The sequence below is a fragment of the Pinus tabuliformis genome, chromosome 5_2, assembly GCF_031772625.1.
Source record: "Pinus tabuliformis cultivar Carrire ecotype Pingquan chromosome 5_2, CPIR1, whole genome shotgun sequence".
NCBI lineage: Eukaryota > Viridiplantae > Streptophyta > Pinopsida > Pinales > Pinaceae > Pinus > Pinus tabuliformis.
Window position 1 is genome coordinate 439556984 of NC_142306.1, and position 20507 is coordinate 439577490.

A 20507-nucleotide genomic window follows, 5' to 3' on the forward strand; every position below is an offset into this window, starting at 1 on the left:
ATAATATCTCTAAAGAAAAGGATGAGAAGCTTGTAGAAACCTATGAAGTTCCATTCAAACCTATATGTAATAAGTTGCAGCAATCCTTCCAAGTTGTTTATAGTCCAGTAGCTGATAGGTTGGATAATGAATGCAATCAGAAATTTTCTCCATTAACAGACTATGAGAGTCAAAATCAAGAGGATAATAGTTTCACCAAACAGACCTTTCAATTAGTAGAAGTATCATCAGAAAGCTCATCTGAAAGTCTGCAGGGTGTTAAAGATAAAAGTGACATTTCAGTTTCATGGCATGGAAGCCATCCAGAACAAGTGTGCAGTTTCTTAAATCAGTTGAACAATAGTGTATATATTTTGGAAGATCCTTTTGTACAGTTTTTAGAGTCTACAAAGGAAAGCAAGTATTTCCTTATCTTCTCTTTGGTTGACAAGGTTATATTTGGATTTAGAACCTTAGTTTTAATCACAAACAAGCCCAAGCATCAAAATCCATCAATGTATATAATGCTTGAGTGGTTGCATTGGTTGTTTCATTTTACCTAACTAGTGGTCAAAAAGCTGATTAGAGTAAGTAGGTAGGATTTCAGTTTGAATAAATTCAATTTTCAGTAGCAAGTTTATGTTAGATCAGATTTCAGTTTATAGAAAATGGTGTATTTTCAGTTCAAAAATTTTAGTCAAAGATTATACAACATAGCATATACATGTGTGGGATTGGCCCAATAGATCAGGCTACTAGTCGACGGTGTTCTTAAAATTTCACAAGGAAATTCCATCCCCAAATGGAGACACTGTTAGGTTCCTATACCAATAGGAGTCATAATTTTTAATGGCTAAGGTTAAGCCATGTAATATGTACATAACTTTTCTTTCTGCAAATGTTTTCCATATTGAAAAATAAAAAAATGAAAAGAGGGTATGTCCTAAAACAAAAATCAAAGGAAAAAAAGAATAAGAGAAGGTCAAAAAACATGAAAGTATATGAACCCCAAAAACAAAAATACCATGAAAGTGTGCAAGTCCAAATGCCACTACTATTTACTTTTATGCGTAATAATGATTGTGTGAAACTTGTTATTCATGCCACAATCCATGTTAATCAAACCATTAAATCTTGATTATTCCATGATTTGAATTTCATGTTTATAGATTAGAGAATAAAATCTGACCAAACAGTTTAATCTTGGCGAATCATAGTTAGATAGAGTGAATAAAAGGAGCTCATCAGTTTAATCTGAGCCCTTGGATGATATAAGGTTAGAATTAGATAGTTTACTTTGTAAAGAAAAGAAAAAGATTGATAAGGGTTTGCTTGCCTAAATGCACCCTAATAAAGTGAAGAAAAAATGGTAGGCAGTAAGTGGGTAAGTAGCAGAAAGGTTGCAGAAATATCATGTGATTACATAAAAACACTTATGTCATTGTTCCAAGTGCCTCTTTTAAATATGCATAAGTGGTAAACAAAGCAAAGGCAATGGTTCACAATATGATTTAGTTAACATCCCCATCATTCATTTTAACCCCTATGGCACTCACTAACTTCCCTTTCATAATAAAAATATTAATACCTGTAGTTTTTTAATCGAAAAAGGCTCTGAGAATTTCTCTGAATTCTGGTGGGACAAGACCCTCGGCTTGATTAATTAAGAAGGAAAGGTGTTAAATTCCCTAGCAACTCATTCATCCCCCTCACAAGACCCCTTTCCTAAAGGTTAAACTCTTTCTGCCTAGGAAACCCCCTTGATAAACATATTTTATGCAAAACACCCACCAAATTACATTTATCCTAAGTACTAAGTGTATGGAAAGCACATAACATTTCATGTACTTAAGTACAATACCCCTTCCACTCATTTCACCTCATATTAACTTTTTAATTAAATATATAAATTCCCAGAAAACCGATTTTCCCGTATATATTTAACTCCTTTATATAAATTAACCCCACCCCTTATTTTATTTATAAACTATATTACTACCCATATCCCAAAAAATACATTAAAACCCCACACTCAATCCCTAATCCCTCATTACAGACTGGATCGATCCCCTAACCCTAGATTAGTCCTTAAACTAATCCCGAAACCACCACAATTAAATCCCCGGGCCCCCCATTAATTCCTGTCATTTACCCCCGCACAATTTCACCTCCTGATCACTAATGATTGTCCCCTCCCCCCCCCCCCCCCCCCCACATCCAATGGCCCGTAATCATATCGTCTGCACCCGATGTTCGCCCTTTAACCACCCGATAGAATGGCTTTCCCTCTAACCCCCGATGCTATGTGTCATTCAATGAATGGAATCAAGCGACCCTCCCGAATACCACAAAGCCCACAAAAGCGGTGTGAAATAAACCACTTACTACCCTCTCGCTAAATGACAAAACCGTCTACTGTTCACTTTGTGCCAAAATTCAAAAAAATCAAACCTTTACCCGTTTAAACACGAAAACCCCAGTTTTGCTCTTTTTCGCTTGTTTGTGCAGTAAAACCAACAACCTGAAGCGTCTACTAACCAATTCAAGCATGGTTTACCTCCCGAAAGCACTTTGGACTCACTCCATAGACCTATCAAGCTCGATAAATCCATTAATGACCCTCCCTGTCAACCCAATGTTTTCCTAACAGTTTGTTTTATTTTACAGGCGATCAAAACACAGCAGCCTTGGATAAACAGTATTAATACTAGTCATAAGACCTTTTTACTCCGATATTGTTATCAAATCTATTCAAACAGAGATGGAAAATAAACATACAGTTAAAATACAAACAGAGGAAACATGAAATTAAATGATTCACTATTGAAATAGATAGTAAAAACCTAAAATATACAGTGAAGGTAAAAGGACACGGTAAATAATAGTCAAAGTGTATCAGGGTTAAAGAGTATTAGATTAAAGACCATGTCAAGAAAATCAGCTAGCATGAAGACAAACAGCAGGGAAGCCAGTTACAAAGCATACATATTCATGTTAAAGTGCATATAGATGAAAAAATAGAGCAGTAAACAGTAAACAGTAAAAGTAAACATGGAGGAAGTAAGGGTTAAATAGAGATGAAAACACTTTCACCAGCAACAATTAAGTTTATCCAAAGTAAAAGTGAAAAAAGTTAAAAGAAATCTAAGGTTAAAAGATGAAATCAGAGCAGAAATGGTAAATTCTTCAGAAATTTCTTGTTTAAGTCATAGTTTTTCAGAAACTAGTTCGGCCAATCCAAGTTGCATTTTGAGAAACTGGAAGAGGTTTGTGTTCTTAAAAGGCTAATCTACAAAACCCTATCTCACATTTTGCACAAGAATTACCAAAAGTGAGATAAGTGCATGTCTTCATAACCTAGTTTTCGGACTGTGCAAAGTCATGTTTTTGACATCTTTTTACAGAGAATATTGTGAACAGCTGGAGCTGACATTTTTGAAAATGAGAGAGGTTTATCTCAAAAAAATACTTATCTAAAATAACCTCTTTCACTTTTTACATATCTATCTTTGATTAAGATATACAAAGGTATCAATGGACCCTAATTTTGTAGAATTGTTGGGGCAGAATGCATAAAGAAAGGATGCAGTTAGTGAGTTGGATGCCTCATCATCAATTAAGAGTTGCTATCAAATTTGAATTTCTCTTCTTTTTCACCCTCAATCCATAAATATAGTGCCAAATAGATTCATTAGTTTTGAGTGTCCTTTATTTAAGTTCTATTAATGTAAAACGGTTTGAGATATTTGTAAAACCAATCTTGATATTTTTTCAAAATATTTCAGTTTAGAATTTGTATAAATACGTCTTCATTTGAAGTATTTTGTGTGGATTCCAAGGCATTTCTATAGACTTTTTCTCTTAAATCAAAGTTATATTGTATCAATGACTGGATTGGCTTGCTAGATCCAGGAATAAAGATCATATATTTTACAGGATTCTTGTGTAAAGCGAAATACAAATAAGTATTCTTCCATGTTCAATGTTGTTTTTCCTTATGTTTTTTCCATAATCTTTTATGTAAATTTCTAAAATCTAAATGTATAGCAAGGAATGATATTTCATAAATTGCTTGAATGCACTCTGTCTTAACTACTTTAGATTCTTAATATTTTCTCCTAAACTATCTTAGATAGGGAATTCTTAACTGCTCCTTAGCTTCCGTAGTTTCTCCTCTGGTCTATAGCAAAGGATTCTTAGCTGCCCTTTGTTCATGATCATCCTCTGTTCTTCATTTTGATCTCGGTCCAAGGATTCTTAAGTGCCCTTTCACCTTGGTTAGAATCACTTCACCCATTAGGTCTAAAGATTTTCCTTTAGCTTTGCTAGCCTACCATGTGAACATTCCCTTTAATGATCTGGTCCCATTATGTTATCCATTTGTTGACTCCATAGCCCAATGGCTTGAAGATCTTGCTCTATCCATCTGTTCCAATAATTCTACCATCCAACTTTCAATTCAAAACCAAAACTCCATGAACACTAAGAACTAGCCTAAAATCACATAAAAACAAAGCTAAATTATAAAGAGAGAGCCCTCTTTGGACTTAGGTTGGCTAGAGCCTAAGCCTAAAAGACTGGTTTGTGGTTACCTCGGTGATTTCTTTCTTTAACCTTGAGAAAATATTGAGTGATATCAAGAGTTCCTTTGCGTCCCTTTTCAAACTCTCTAAACATGAAAAGGACCAGGTTATCTTTGTCGTTAAACTCATTAAAAACATCAAATAGTGACAAACTTGTCCATCTAGACAAGACCAAGTTTCACCTTCACTAGAATTGTTAAATCATAAAATAGCGATGGATTCACTCGAAGAGTGAAATTATACAACAAGCATATGTTATCCTCCTCAATCTTGATAAAAATAAAGAGGTATTGGTCAGCAATGACTGGGGAAAATGGAAAAAAGGGGAAAACCACTTTATGGTAGCAAGTTTCTCTTGAACATGACACTTTCACTTTATCTTCATGACTATTTGGGTTGGGTTATTTTCTTGAAAGTTATCATACTCATGGTCTATCACACCATCCATCACTTTTTCTTTGGGTCAATGCTACCAATTCATTCATACTATTTGGGTTGGGTTGTTTGCTTGATGGTTATCATACCTATGGTCTATCACACAATACATTACTTTGGTTTTAGGTCAATGCTGCCAATTCATTCAGTGTCACCGATATGTTCAAGAGAAATCATTCAATTCAAACTTCATCCTTTTCAATACCGTAAACCTTCATTTTCATGACTGCCATTCCTGAACCTTTTGTCTTCAGTCGATTTTCATATCCAAAATCATTTACCTCATTTTGTGTCATTGATGTGGGATACATCAAGGCCCTCCTGAGACGAGTCGCTTCTTATCGACATCAGCACATTATCCAAGAAGTTGACTTAGGAACACCCCTTCAGTACCTTGAGGCTTGCATACATCAACGGCTGGTTTCTCACTTCTGTTGATAAGTTGATATCACTGGCCTTCGACTGAAAGACTTTGTTTGTTGTTCAACATCAAATCATTTATTCACACATTGCGAAATGTACTATAGTACCTTGAGGGTCATTATCATTATCGGTGATTCCTCTCACGTTTGTTAACGACTTACATCATTGGCTGGTAATCAGACGATGTCTTCCCATGTTCGACTTCAGATCATCTATTCACATGGTTAGACTTGTACTTGAGCGAAAGATTGAACGAGATTGAAGACCCCGGATCTAGTTTCATCCATCTGGGCTGCGATATTTTTAGGAGTACTAAATCAAATGTACAATGGCCTTACATTCATGGTCATCCATTCATGGGTCTACATCTGTAGATGACTATATTTGTACATGTAATGAAAGTTTATAAGCTGAGCATGGGAATGCCTTCTCTCAGTAAGTTCATGAGAAAAAAACAAATTATCATGATATATGTATTGTAATTGATGCAGGTCACCTTCCACTTCGAAACCTCCTCTCCACATAGTAAAGTATTTCACTCGAAATACATATTTATGACTTCATACTTTAGGGGGAAACTGTTACAGATCCATTTGTGCACATCAACCCTGACTTATAGATCAGTACTATTAGGGCCCATCAAACCCTAATTTGGTTGTTATATGCCCTAATGAAGTCAACCATCAAAATGCCTCCTTCCCAAGAGATTCCATGATTGAAATCATCAAAAAACTGCCTCTAAGAAGATCACTGTAGGCAAGCCTTTATCAGGGTGCACTGCAGTGCAACCCAGTGCACAGCCAGGGTGCATTGCAGCACACTTGAGCCCTCTTTGGCCTGTGCTGGGCGAACTTGAGTGAAATATGCATTGGGGTTTGGAATATTCTTATCCATAGGATGCTTCTAGAAGCTTCCCAAGGCTATCCACTCCTTTAGGCTTGAAATTGGATGAGGGAGGAAGTTAAAGAACATCAATCCCTTTATCCCTTCCTCCATGGAAATAAATCCTAAGTTTGGGAGGGCATTCATTGTCACCATTTATGGCATAACTTCCTTCATTCACCTATAAAAAGACCACTCATCTAAGTGATCAGGGGCTGGAAATCATTGAATTATGGGGAGATGCTATTAGTTTGAGACTTGAGTTGGTTTCAAGTATTGTAATGATGTCAAAATGTCTTGCTTGTTATGAGGAGAGGATGGGATTGAACTGGAGGAGTGGTACTAAATCAAGCAAATTGGGTTGTAACTCTTCCTTTTACTAATAAACTGTTCAAATATTTTTCCATATGTTTGTATTGTTTATTGATGCTTTCATATGTGTATTATGTACTTGATTCCATTTTATGTTTAATCAATAGATCATTATCATATGCTTTGATAGGTTTTTGTCTTATGTCTGTGTGTAGGTACTTTTCAAGCGGATTAAGTACGGAAAGGAGCGATAGAATGGGTCAAGGGAGATAAGGAGTAAGCGAAAGCTTCGGGTAGGCTTCTTTACTGACTTATTTAATCTATTGGTTATAGAAAAAGTAGATAATGTTTTGCATTGTTGTTCTAGACTTAGCTACTAGTCTAGGGGTTTAGGCGTTTATCCAACGACACTAAAACTTCCCAAAACACCATGGTTAGTACTTTGAAAATTAGATGAATATTTTTATTGATGCCATAGTTTGAAACCATGATGTATGTCTACTTAATAGGTTTCTGATTTTGTTTAGAGTGTAAACAACCTACTCCACATTTAAACGGGAGGAAACGATTGAATATATCACTTGGAGGAGGTCGAGGTCTGGATTACTTGCATCATCATTGTGACCCTAGAATTATCCACTATGACATAAAGTCTAGCAATATACTCATTGATGAAAGGTTGTAGGCACACGTATCAAACTTTGGTCTTGCAAAGCTCTTGGAACATGGTTAAACACATGGCACCGTTTTTGTAGGCACACTTGGATACTTAGCTCTAGGTATGTTGGGCTTCCTTCTACACATGAGCCTGAGTTTATTTATATTTATTATATGAATTATAATACTAATTTTTATCCTCTAATGTCAAAATATAGTACTTTCAATGTGAGAGAGAAAAAGAGAAATCAAATGTTTACATCTTTGGAGTAGTATTGCTGGATTTTCTTAATGGAATAAGACCAAATGATCCTTCCATTATGAACGAGGGAGTGAATCTGGTAGGATGGGTGATTTTAAATCCATATTTCCTTTCATTTTGAGATGTAAATTTGTGTTTTCCATTAATTTAAGTATATATGCACACGAATGTTCTACTGTAGTTCTTTGTCTTAAAACTTCCTTCATACTTGATATTTACTTGGTCTTCAAACTACCTGTGGCTTACAGCCTGTTATGAAGTTTTCACATGGCCATTTCTACTTCACTTTATGTCATATAAGTTCAAGATTGTTATTAAATCTTATCTTATCGTAAATTCAAGTGAAGACATGTGTGAGAGAGAGTAAATTGGAGGATATTATTGATCCAATATGTGCTTATGTACCACAAGATAGTATTGATAATATTCTTGAAATTGCAATCAAGTGCATATCACCAAACCCTGAAGAACGACCAACAATATGAACAAAGTAGTGTATATGCTTGAAGAAGAGATTATGCCTCCCTGCTTAAGGGAGTTCTTCCCAATAATGAACCTTGTAGTTGAAATGCTAGAAAAAGAGATTGTCTACCCGCCATAGTGAGTTTTATGAAATATGTTATGATGGAAAATGAATTCAATTCGACTACTAGATGTAGAGATAATTCAAGGTGATAATGATTTCCATTTAAAGTGATTGTTTTCATTGAGGATGTATTTTTTGGGCCTTTAGTAGATGCCTCCTTTGTTTTTCTTTACCCATTTGTATATAAACCATAACGAGACATAGTAATTTCTTATGACAGTAGAGAAGATCATCCATGCTAAACAAAACTAAATTGTATGTGAATTATCATTAGCAGGCAGTTGTATTAATGAAATTCAAATAGAATATTCTATGGGATATTTCATTTCAACCACAAAACACTTCAATTAAATGTTTATTAGGTGTGTTTCCACACCTTTGCAACCTATGTTAACCTCTAACTGAAAAACATTGCATAATGTACACAAAGGAGAATCAACTAGCAATGCATTTACAAATCTTAATGAACAATTGTCATCCTTAGCTAATATCAATTGTTTCTCAAAACAATACTATGAAATTAGTGAAAAGATATAGTTTGGACTAAAGGAAAATGGTAAGGAATATTGAATGTTATTAGATCAAAGCATCTATACTGATGTGGCTTCTACCTATGATTGATTTAGATAAGAAACTTCAACTGTCAAAACATTTTTTAATATATCTAAAATATAAAGTGTCTATTTTCATAATTCAAACCTAAGATATTTATCTTGGAACAAGGAGATGAAAAAACAAAGAGTGTTTCTAGCACTTCTGAAGAAGAAGAGGTTAGATTTACCCCTTGTCTCTCCCTGTAGCCTTTCAGAGTCTAGAGCATCCTTTTTATATAATTTTAATTGGAAAATCTAGGTAGATACGACAATCAATTTTTGGTTATGCGTTATTTGTAAGTCCCTCTTCCCTTAGAAGAGATATTTCAAGTCAAAGGAAAGATTATCCTCATGAAATCCCTAAAGAATAAAAATTTGGGTTTGTTATGGGTTATTTAGCTCTTTCAAACTACTAGGGAAGGAACATTAAATTCTTTAAAGAAACCTCATGAATAATATACGATAATTTAGGAGAAGCTTCTCATTTAATATTTGATATCAATATGTTTTTTGTTACGTAGACTTTGTATTTGCAAATTCTGCTTTTTAGTTTTAGAAGCTTGGTTTCCTTTTTGTGACCATATTATTGTAGTCTAATTCAACTAGCACCTAACAGGTTAATTGTAAAAGCACTAAGTAAAACTCAAATTGTGTGGCACTCTGAGTTCTCAGCAAATAAGTGCAATAGAGTCTCATAAAATGAGAGGTGAGAGGCAAAATAATTAGAAAATTTAACCATCTCTATTGAAGCACTAAGCATGGGGTAGCTTGTACGTACAACTAGAATAAAATCTGAGTGGATCTCATTCATTATCAAGAAGTGTCTTGTTGTCTCGAGATTGATTATATCTCTTTTAATTCCTCTCTTTGGTAAGAATACCTATAATTTCAAAGTCTATAGTATCATTTTTAGGAAGTGTCTTGTTGTCTCAACATTCATTGTGGCTCTTTCAATTCCCTTCTTTGGTAAGAATGCCTATATTTTCAAAGTCTATATTATCATTTTTTTCACTATACCCTGCAATAAACTTATGAATATTCTTGTAGGTTTTGTAATGGCACTAATAGGATCTTTGCCTGCAATGGTCATTATCAGTTTCTCATCATGATTTTTCTTTATGAGCATAGCCGGAAAGAAAATAGCTAAGCTATAGGTATGACTACGATTACATATAATATGCACATATATTTTCTGAGAATTCCTTCCTTCACAGAATCATTAATCAATTACTTTGTGTTTGTTACATTATTTTGTAAGTTGTGTGACCCTTTTTATCATCTAATGAAGAAAAGAAATTATGTAATTCCAAAATTATGACTAGGAGAATATAGTAGTCTAAAATATTTCTTGTAAGGGACCGGTATTAACTTCCCTGTAGATCCCTCCCTATTCAAGCCATTGGAAACTTTTGATACATTATAAACATGGAAATCCTTTATGGAGAGAGTATGTTCAACCAAAATTCCTTACAGTTTAAAACATAGGACACAATTGTTTGCCTATGACGTAATTTTTCTTTAGCAAAGGGCCTATCAATGATATGGAAACATTCTTTCTTCTTGCTTCGAAACTTCTCTTAATGCTAGCCAAGGTATATTTATTTCTGTGTCAATTAGACGTCAATGATTTCTTTTTCCTTTCTTAATAGATTCATCCTGGTTGAAAATGTACTTCAATTTCTAGTTAAGCCACAAAATTTCCAAACTTTGTTAGGTTGTATCCATGGATCATTTCTTATGTATGTACTGGATTATAATCATTCATAAGGTAAAATGAAAACCTTCAATTAAGATGAGGTTCTCAGATCTACTTTTTCCTTTGGAAAATTTGGTGCCATATCTTAACATGTTTTCCAAAATATTAAAGTTCATTTTCTACATGAAACATCTTAAGCACATTGAATCGGATAAAATGTGTGTATATACATTTAAACACATGCAATGAAGAAAGATATTTGATGCATGGATATTCTCTCCTATTAAAGAACATTCAAAGCTTTGTTTTAAATGAGTCATTTCTCTAACTGTCAATACTACCACACGTTACGTTAATGCATAGGTATCATGCGGAGGCACATCAATCAAACACACTTAGCATGAAATAATTATCTATATAGTATATAACATAAACTAGTTTACTAATTGAACTTTTATCCAAAAGGGCTTTCATACCTAAAGGTTTTGATACTATTAAGTTTATATGTTGTTGGATTACTAACATTTGCATTATAAACACCATATTCTACTCGCTAGTTTTTTAGTTTTTCCTGATATTGAAATCTAATATTATTTCTATGCAATAGTTCTATTAACAGTTCATTAAGCTATACGACAAGTTGACAAAATCAGCTAGGGTAAGCACTCATCAAGGTGCTTGATGAGTTTGTGTTAAAAATTATAATGGCAATAAGGAAATTTAATTTTCAATTGGTTTTGTAGAGATGATAGCTAGGATATCAGTGGTGATTGTTGTGACAGGGTCCCCTGGGGTCAATTTTGTAAATGTTGGCTTGAGGGGGTCTGGACGCAAGTTCATAGTTTGTCGTGACAACCAAAAAAATCCTACGTTGTTAGCCCTTTCGGCAACAACCCACGTAGTGCAGGCTATAGTCTCACCCGAGGTAGTATTGGGGGATGAAAAAACCAGGTTTTTGCATCCGAAAGTCTGTGTGATGGGTTTATGTTACTTCTAGGGCTTTATTCGAACCTTCGCGAACCCTAATACTTAAAACGCAGAAATTACAATAACTTGCAGATAACAAATTCTAACTCTGTGTTGATTTCTTTAAACATTCATAACATCAAGCAAACTAACATATCTATCACTTTTGTGCATCTACTAAGTGTTTCTTATGATAATTGCAATAAATAGAGTGAGTTCTCAATAAATGTAGAAGTAAACATAAACACAAAGATAAAGAGACATTGCTCCAAAATATTCTTTATTATGTTTAATCCTTCTTTTACGTACTCTTTCTTCCCTGCGCACACAATTGTAGGGGCCTGCACACCCAGATGTGAACTTACCAAGGTCTCCATGCACACAGTTGCAGGAGCCTTCCCCTTCACCTAAGTATAGAAAACAAACTCTTCTAACTTAGATCACTTGCCCATACATAGATATTCAATAAACTGATATCCCTATCACTCTCTATGACTCCTTTTTATAGCATCTTCTTTTATAATATCATGGTTTGTGAACCATAGGCAGGTCACAAAACAACTTATCCTTCTAAGAGCTAAGGGGATTTTACCTTCTTAAACCCCTTTGACTTCTAACGACCTCTGCACTCTGCTCCTCAAAATGCAGAGACTTTACAAAATTAACAAAAACTATTACAAAATTGACCCCATGGGACCCTGTCCCAACAAGCCCCCAACACAAAGTCGTGACTCGTCCTCGAGTCACTCTACTGGTGGCACCTCAATCTTCTCCTGCAACTCACTGAATTCAATCATTAATAATTACAAGTTTTTTGTCCCCTACAGAGCGGCCTGGAGAACTTCTTCAACCAATTTTTCTGTGGTGGGGCCTTTCACTGCAAGGGCCACGGTTATTTGCATCTGCTACATCGACTTTAGCTTACCCTGTACTGACATTGTCAACTAACTTGCCTCATCCGCCCAGGGCTATGTCCTTGAAGATATGATTACTTTCTTTGGAAAAATATCATCAATTTCGCTCTAGATGAGCTTGCCCTTTTGTAATATGGTGAACCTTTGCACTGGTGCAAAGGGTCGTGTTGTAGATCTTATCTCATCGAACTCCCTCTACTTCTCTCAGATATCTTCTTCAATTTTCTACAGAGTTGGATCCTCTTGCAATGAGGTCCATGTTGGGTTGTGTTATTTTTTCTGTGACTATCCCACGTAGTTAACCGAGGGATTAGAGGCGGGGCAGAGCACCCCCTTCATTGCGCCGATTGTGCAACGGCGGGGTTACAAGGGGGGCAGCAAGCCCCCCTGTCCAGGGGGTTTGAGGGGGTGGGTGGCATCCCTCTACAAGGTCCAGAGCAGCGCCCCGGGGAAAATTTTTTGGACCCTATATTAGGTTGGGCAGACCTACCTATGGTTTTTTGCATGGTTTTCACACATGTTTTTGGACGTGATGGTTTTCGGTCCATGGTTTTGGACACGATGGTTTTGTTCCATGGTATTGGATGCTTTGGCATGTATAAATATGTATTATAACATTGAAAGAAACATAATGAAAAATCAATCTGGTAGTCTCGATTTTGGGATCCAGGGGCAAATCTCTGTGTATATGTTTTTTATGTGTTATGCTCTCGCAAAGTTTATTTTCTGTGTTTTAGAATTCGTATGCAGGTAATTTCAATACGGAGTTAAAACCTACATTTGGTATCAGAGCTATTTTTGCTTCAAGGGGATGCCTTTGTTGTTGAGGGGTTTCGCTTGGGCCTATGGTAGACCCTATTCAGTGGGAGATCTGTGGGATCGATTCTAGTGGTGAAAGAAGATGGCGAGTAGTGGAAAGATAGAGATCAAGAAATTTAATGGTCAAAGTTTTGAGTTGTCGAAACTCAAGATGGAGGATCTATTGGTGGATAAAGATCAGTGGATCGCGATAGATCTGGGTACTAAACCAACATGAGTGTTCAATGAAGAATGGAAGAAGTTGGATCAAAAGGCAAAGAGAACAATATGATTGTGTGTCTCAGATTCAATATTGTTGAATGTATCCGAGGAAGCTACAACTAAGGCTTTTTGGGAAAAGTTAGGGACTTTGTACCAATCTCTGACTCTAGTGAATAAACTATTCCTATGGAAAAAGCTGTATAACTTGAGTATGAAATATGGAGACTCGGTGAGAGAGTATATGAACACATTTAATACTATGGTAAGTCAGTTATTATCTGTTGATATTAAAATTTCAGATGAAGATAAGTGCATCAGTTTGTTGTGTTCTCCACCAGATTCGTGGGATAGTCTGGTTATTGCAATAGGTAGAAATGTAACTACCTTGCAGTTTAATGAAATAGTCTCATCCTTGCTAACAGAGGAGATGAGACGGAAAAATATGGAGAGCCAGAATGGTGATGCCTTGTCTATACGAGGACGGTTCTAGAACAGAAACAAAAATAAGTCATCGAGCAGGAGATATAAATCTAGAGGGAGATCTAATTCTCTAGGAAAACTTGTAAAGGTGGTGTGTTGGAAATGCGGAAAGGAAGGGCACTACAAAATGGACTGTAAATATAAAGCTCCTCACAAAGGAAATGGATCTGATGATGCTCCTTCTACAGAGGCAAAAACCAGCTCAGATGAAGGTAGGGATGTGTACTTGGATTCTTCAAGTACACATGTGGATCATGAGGCATGGTTGATTGACTCAGGTGCATCCTTTCACTTAACTCCCCATCGAAAGTGGTTTTACGAGTATGAGAAATATGATGGTGGTGATGTCTTCTTAAGGGATGATAGGAAGGCTAGAATCATTGGTCATGAAAAATTAAAGTTGAAGTTGCAAGGTGGAAGGGTTAGAACACTTCTGGGTGTTCTGTATATTCCTACATTGGCCAAAAATCTGATTTTTGTAAGCAAGCTAGATGATGTAGGTGTAAAAACAGTGTTTGATAAGGAAACCTGCAAGATGGTTCGCAGAGAACTGGTATTGACGTGGGGAGTTTGGATTGGAACTCTATACAAGCTACAAGGTAGCACTTTTTTTTATCAATGCAACAGTTCTGTGGTTCCTGAAAGTGGAGCAGAAAATATAGTGGTCTCTAGAGAGAAGACCATGTTGTGGCATCAAAGGTTTGGATATATTAGAGAGAAGGGTCTTCGAATACTTCATGGTAAAGGTATGGTATAAGGTATGAGTAATAGCTCTATGGATTTTGATTTCTATGAAAATTGTGTATATGGGAAGCAGAATCGAGTGAGTTTCCCCTCTGGTGGTAAGAGGGTGAAACAGATATTCGAGCTTGTGCACAGTGATGTGTTTGGACCTGTGAAGGTTCCATCACTAGGTAAGTTTGTGTACTATGTATCATTTATAGATGAATTCTCAAGGAATACATGGATATATGTCCTTAAGAAGAAATTTTAAGTCTTTGACAAGTTTAAAGAATTTAAGGCTCTGTTGGAAAACCAGACAGAGAAAAAGATAAAGGTGTTGAGGTCAGATAACACTGGAGAGTTTTGCAGCAATGAATTTGAATAATTTTGTAAGAAGTGAGGTATAGCACGGCATAAGACTACTCCATACACACCTGAGAAAAATGGAGTTGCATAAAGAATGAGCAAGACATTGATGGAAAGGGCAAGAAGCATGCTCAATGGTGCCGGGTTAGGACAAGAATTCTAGGCAGAGGTGGTGGAGACAGCATGTTACCTGGTCAACAGATTACCTTCATCAGCGTTGGAGGATAAGACTCCACAAAAGGTATGGACTAGTAAGAAACCCTCTCTTTCACAGCCGAGGGTATTTGGATGTGATGCATATGTACATGTTCCAAAGGAGAAATGAACCAAGTTGGATAGTAAATCTGAAAAGTGCATCTATATTGGGTATAAGGATGGTTTAAAGGGTTATAAGCTTTGGAACCCAGTAACAAGGAAGGTTGTGTACAGTTGAGATGTGGTGTTCAGAGAGGTGAAATATGATATTAAACATGAATTCCAACCAAAGGAACCTAAGAAGATAGAGTTTGAGCTCAAGCAGGAAGAATCAGACTCTATAACGGAGGAGGAATCAAAAGATGAAGAGCCACAAACTCCAGGTGTGAGAAGATCAGTTTGAGAAAGAAGGCAGCCAAAAAGGTATAGTCCATCTGCTTTTAGTTCAAATTTTGCTTTATCTATCACTGATGACGATCCCAAAATTGTGAAGGAAGCAGCAGATTCAGAGGATGGAAAAATCTGGAAAGAGGTCATGGTTGATGAAATGGCATCTTTGCACAAGAATGAGGCTTGGGATCTGGTGGATTTGCCAGCTGGAAGGAAACCCATTGGTAGTAAATGGGTGTTCAAGAAGAAAACAAATGCAAAAGGAAATGTGGAGAAATGCAAAGCTCAGTTGGTAGCAAGAGGTTATTCTCAGGTGTCAGGAATTGATTTTGGTGATATTTTTTCTCCTGTTGCCAAGGTAGCTTCTATTAGATTACTTTTATCTGTTGCTGCAGCTTTTGATTTTGAGGTAGAACAGATGGATGTGAAGACATCGTTTCTTCATGGGAATCTGGAAGAAGAAATCTACATGAAACAACCTAAAGGATTTGTGGTGAACGGTAAGAAAGAACTGGTATGCAAATTAAAGAAGTCTCTATATGGGCTAAGACAGTCGCCAAGGATGTGGTATCAGAAATTTGATACATTTATACCGGGACTTGGCTTCACCAGAAGTAAAGCATATCACTATGTGTATTTTAAATTAATTGCTGACTATGTTATTTTTCTAGTTTTGTATGTGGATGACATGTTGTTGGTTGGAAATGACAAAGAAATTATCTAGGATTAATTATCCTCCAAATTCGACATGAAAGATCTTGGTGCTGCAAACTATATTTTGGGCAACGAAATTAAAAGAGATCAGGCAAAGAGGAAGCTCTAGTTAAACCAGAGGAAGTATATTTAATTAATGGAAACACCTGTGAGCAATTTTGAAACCAACGTTTCGGACTAGCTAGGTGAGTCCATCATCAGGGTAATGAGATCTGCATTTTGAGAAAGAGAGAGTCAAGAGAATGAGAACCTATTAATAGAAGGATGGATAGATAACCTAGGTTTGGAGAGGTCGGCTAGATTTCAACACTTTATTAATAAATGGATAAATAAATTTTTAATTTTGATTTTAAATTTTAATTTAATTAATAATTTTAACCTATATTAAAAGTAATTTTTTAATAGTAGATTGATTTGATCTAATATTAAAAATAAGATTAATATAAACTAAATAAAATCAATTTAATAAATTAATTTAATTAATTAATTAAATAAATTGGTTTTACATTTAAAAGTATATTAATTAATTAATTTTTAAATTTAGTTTAATTAATAAATTTAATTTTTTTAAAAAAATAAATTCATTTAAATTAATTTGACCTAATTTAAAAATAAAATTAATATAAACTCAATGGATTAAATAAATTTTAATTTTGTTATAAATTTTAATCTAATTAATAAATTTAAAAGTAATTTTTGACCTAAATAAAAATAAATTAATATAAACTAAATTTAACGAAAGATTAATTTAATTAATTAATTAAATTAATTTTAAATTTGGTTTAATTAATCAATTTAAAACTATGTTGATTAATTCATTAATTAATTAATTTTTAAATTTGAATTAATTAATAATGATTTTTTTTTGAATAAAATTAATTCACTTAAATTAATTTGGCCTAAATTAAAATAAACTTAGTTTGAACTAAATTTAAAATAAAATCAATTTAAATTAATTAATTTCATTTTAAATTTAGTTATTTTTTTTTATTTTTTTTAATTAATTAATAGAATTTGGTTATTAATTTATGCAATTATAATTATAATTATATATATATATTAATTGTAATTTATTTATTTATTTGAACTGTAAATGCTGTCTTAAGGGAGAATTTGTATAACTCATTTACAGTTCAAATAAATAAATAAATTACAATTAACACATATATATATATATATATATATAATTATAATTGCATAAATTAATAACCAAATTCTATTAATTAATTAAAAAAAAATAATAACTAAATTTAAAATGAAATTAATTAATTTAAATTGATTTTATTTTAAATTTAGTTCAAACTAAGTTTATTTTAATTTAGGCCAAATTAATTTAAGTGAATTAATTTTATTCAAAAAAAAATCATTATTAATTAATTCAAATTTAAAAATTAATTAATTAATGAATTAATCAACATAGTTTTAAATTGATTAATTAAACCAAATTTAAAATTAATTTAATTAATTAATTAATTAATTAATTAAATTAATCTTTCGTTAAATTTAGTTTATATTAATTTATTTTTATTTAGGTCAAAAATTACTTTTAAATTTATTAATTAGATTAAAATTTATAACAAAATTAAAATTTATTTAATCCATTGAGTTTATATTAATTTTATTTTTAAATTAGGTCAAATTAATTTAAATGAATTTATTTTTTAAAAAAAATTAAATTTATTAATTAAACTAAATTTAAAAATTAATTAATTAATATACTTTTAAATGTAAAACCAATTTATTTAATTAATTAATTAAATTAATTTATTAAATTGATTTTATTTAGTTTATATTAATCTTATTTTTAATATTAGATCAAATCAATCTACTATTAAAAAATTACTTTTAATATAGGTTAAAATTATTAATTAAATTAAAATTTAAAATCAAAATTAAAAATTTATTTATCCATTTATTAATAAAGTGTTGAAATCTAGCCGACCTCTCCAAACCTAGGTTATCTATCCATCCTTCTATTAATAGGTTCTCATTCTCTTGACTCTCTCTTTCTCAAAATGCAGATCTCATTACCCTGATGATGGACTCACCTAGCTAGTCCGAAACGTTGGTTTCAAAATTGCTCACAGGTTTTTCCATTAATTAAATACTCTTCCAGCCTGTATGGAATCTCTCTTCAACAGAGGAAGTATGTCGAGACAATATTGCAGAGGTTTAATATGTAGGATAGTAAACCAATGAAGGTTCCTATTGCTGTAGGTGTAAAGTTATCTACCGAACAATGTCCCAAGACACAAGAAGAGGAAGAGGACATGTCCCGTGTTCCATATGCAAATGTAGTCGGTAGCCTGATTTATGCGATGGTTTGTACTAGACCAGACATTGCACATGCAATGGGAGTATTGAGCAGGTTTATGTCAAAACTAGGGAAGGAACATTGGACAGTAGTGAGGCGGGTTTTCAAGTATTTGCGCGCCACTAGTGATTATGATTTGTGCTACCAAGGAAGACCAAGATTGGACAAAGTTTTGGATATTCGTGGCTTTGTTGATGCAGACTAGGCTGGAGATCTGGATTAGAGAATATCTACAAGTGGGTATGTGTTTAACCTATTTGGAGGTGCAGTCAGTTGGATGAGTAAGAAACAATCTATAGTGGCACTATCAACTACAGAGGTAGAATACATGGCAGCCACTCACGCAAGAAAGGAAGCGGTTTGGTTGCAAAGATTGTGTTCAAGTATGGGGTTAGTACATGGAGCTATAAGGATAGACTGTGACAACCAAAGTGCATTTTCTTGGCAAAGAACCCTACTTACCATTCAAAGACAAAGCACATTGATGTTCAGTATCACTTTGTGAGGGATATGATAGAAGAGAAAAAGGTGTTGCTAGTAAAGGTGGACACTTTGAAGAATACCGCAGATGCATTGACAAAATCTATGAGCTCTGAGAATTTCTCTTGGTGTAGAGAAACAATGGGCATTTGCAGGGTTGGATAAATGATTAAGCTCTCCTGTGGCCCCCTATGGAAAGAAAACAACAAGTGGTAGAATGTTGGGTTGCATTATATTCTTTCCATGACTAGCTGACGTAGTTAACCGGGGGGTTAGACGGGGGGCGGAGCCCCCCCTTTGTTGTGTTGATTGCACAGTGGGGGGGGTCACACGGTGTTTGAGAGGGGTGGGAAGCCCCCCTCTATGAGGTCCAGGGCAGTGCCCCGAGGAAACCTTTTTTGGACCCTATATTAGGTTGGGCGAACCTACCTATGGTTTTGTGCATGTTTTTCGCACATGGTTTTGGACGCAGTGGTTTTCGATCCATGGTTTTGGACGCAATGGTTTTCGGTCCATGGTATTGGATGCTTCGGCATGTATAAATATGTATTGTAACATTGAAAGGAACATAATGAAAAATCAAGCTGGTAGTCTTGGTTTTGTGATCCAGGGGAAAATCTCTATGTATATGTGTTTTATGTGTTATACTCTCACATTGTTTATTTTCTTCGTTTTAGAATTCGTATGTAGGTAATTTATGTACGAGGTTAAAACCTATAGTCCATAATTCCATGGCTTCTTCGAACAATTGAGTGCAGCCTTTGACTATAGCTTCTAATGTAGCCATCTCTCCCTTATTAGTAGCCTCATGATGCTCTTTGACTTCTAGAGGAGTGGTCGACTACAGCTTGAGTTGGAGCTCAGAGATCTGCAGCTGCAGCTCAAATCTTACTTTGCCAATTTCCTCCTTCAACTCCTTGACTGCGGCAATGATCTTCTGAATCTTCTCCACAGGGGCCATTTCTATGGAATCCAGAGCTTGGGAAGCTCACTCCAAGCCTGTGCAATTGTTGCTTCTAGTTGTTGACTTCGCGCCATCACTTCCTCCCTTTCCTAGAGGGCCTATGCCTTTTCCTTGAACATCTACTGATTATTGGTTCTGAACTTGTTGATGATCAAAAGTGTGTGTTTTTCCCAAATTCAGAGCTAATAAGACACCCCTTGATGTAGCTCGTTCAATGTCTAAATAGGAAGCACCACCAGATTCAGACTTCAATCCTTCATGTGTATGAGGTGTGACCTGACATCTGTTGAGTCAACGTGCACGAACCCCTCTAGTAGTTGTACTGTGCGGAGGTCCAAGCTGAGTTCTGCTCCTAAGTCTGACCCTCTCGCTTGTTACAGGCTCACCTATCCCACGCTTGCTTGAATAATACTTGTTTGCACCTGCAATTCCCATAGGCCCTTCCACACCTTACCCATTATTTTTTGGTATTGTTCTTCGATGTGGCCCCAAATATTCTTTGTGGCATCATGGACCACATTGTCGATTTCATTTAGGTGCCCCTGTATGAGGACCAAAGGCATCGCGCTCATT

The 20507-nt window shown here is 34.7% G+C and overlaps 1 pseudogene; it reads right to left on the reverse strand.

Moving 5' to 3' along the window:
- Positions 1–19931, reverse strand: part of LOC149159558 (LRR receptor-like serine/threonine-protein kinase FEI 1) — a 58476-nt pseudogene extending 38545 nt beyond the window's left edge.
- Positions 19932–20507: the final 576 nt, after the last annotated feature.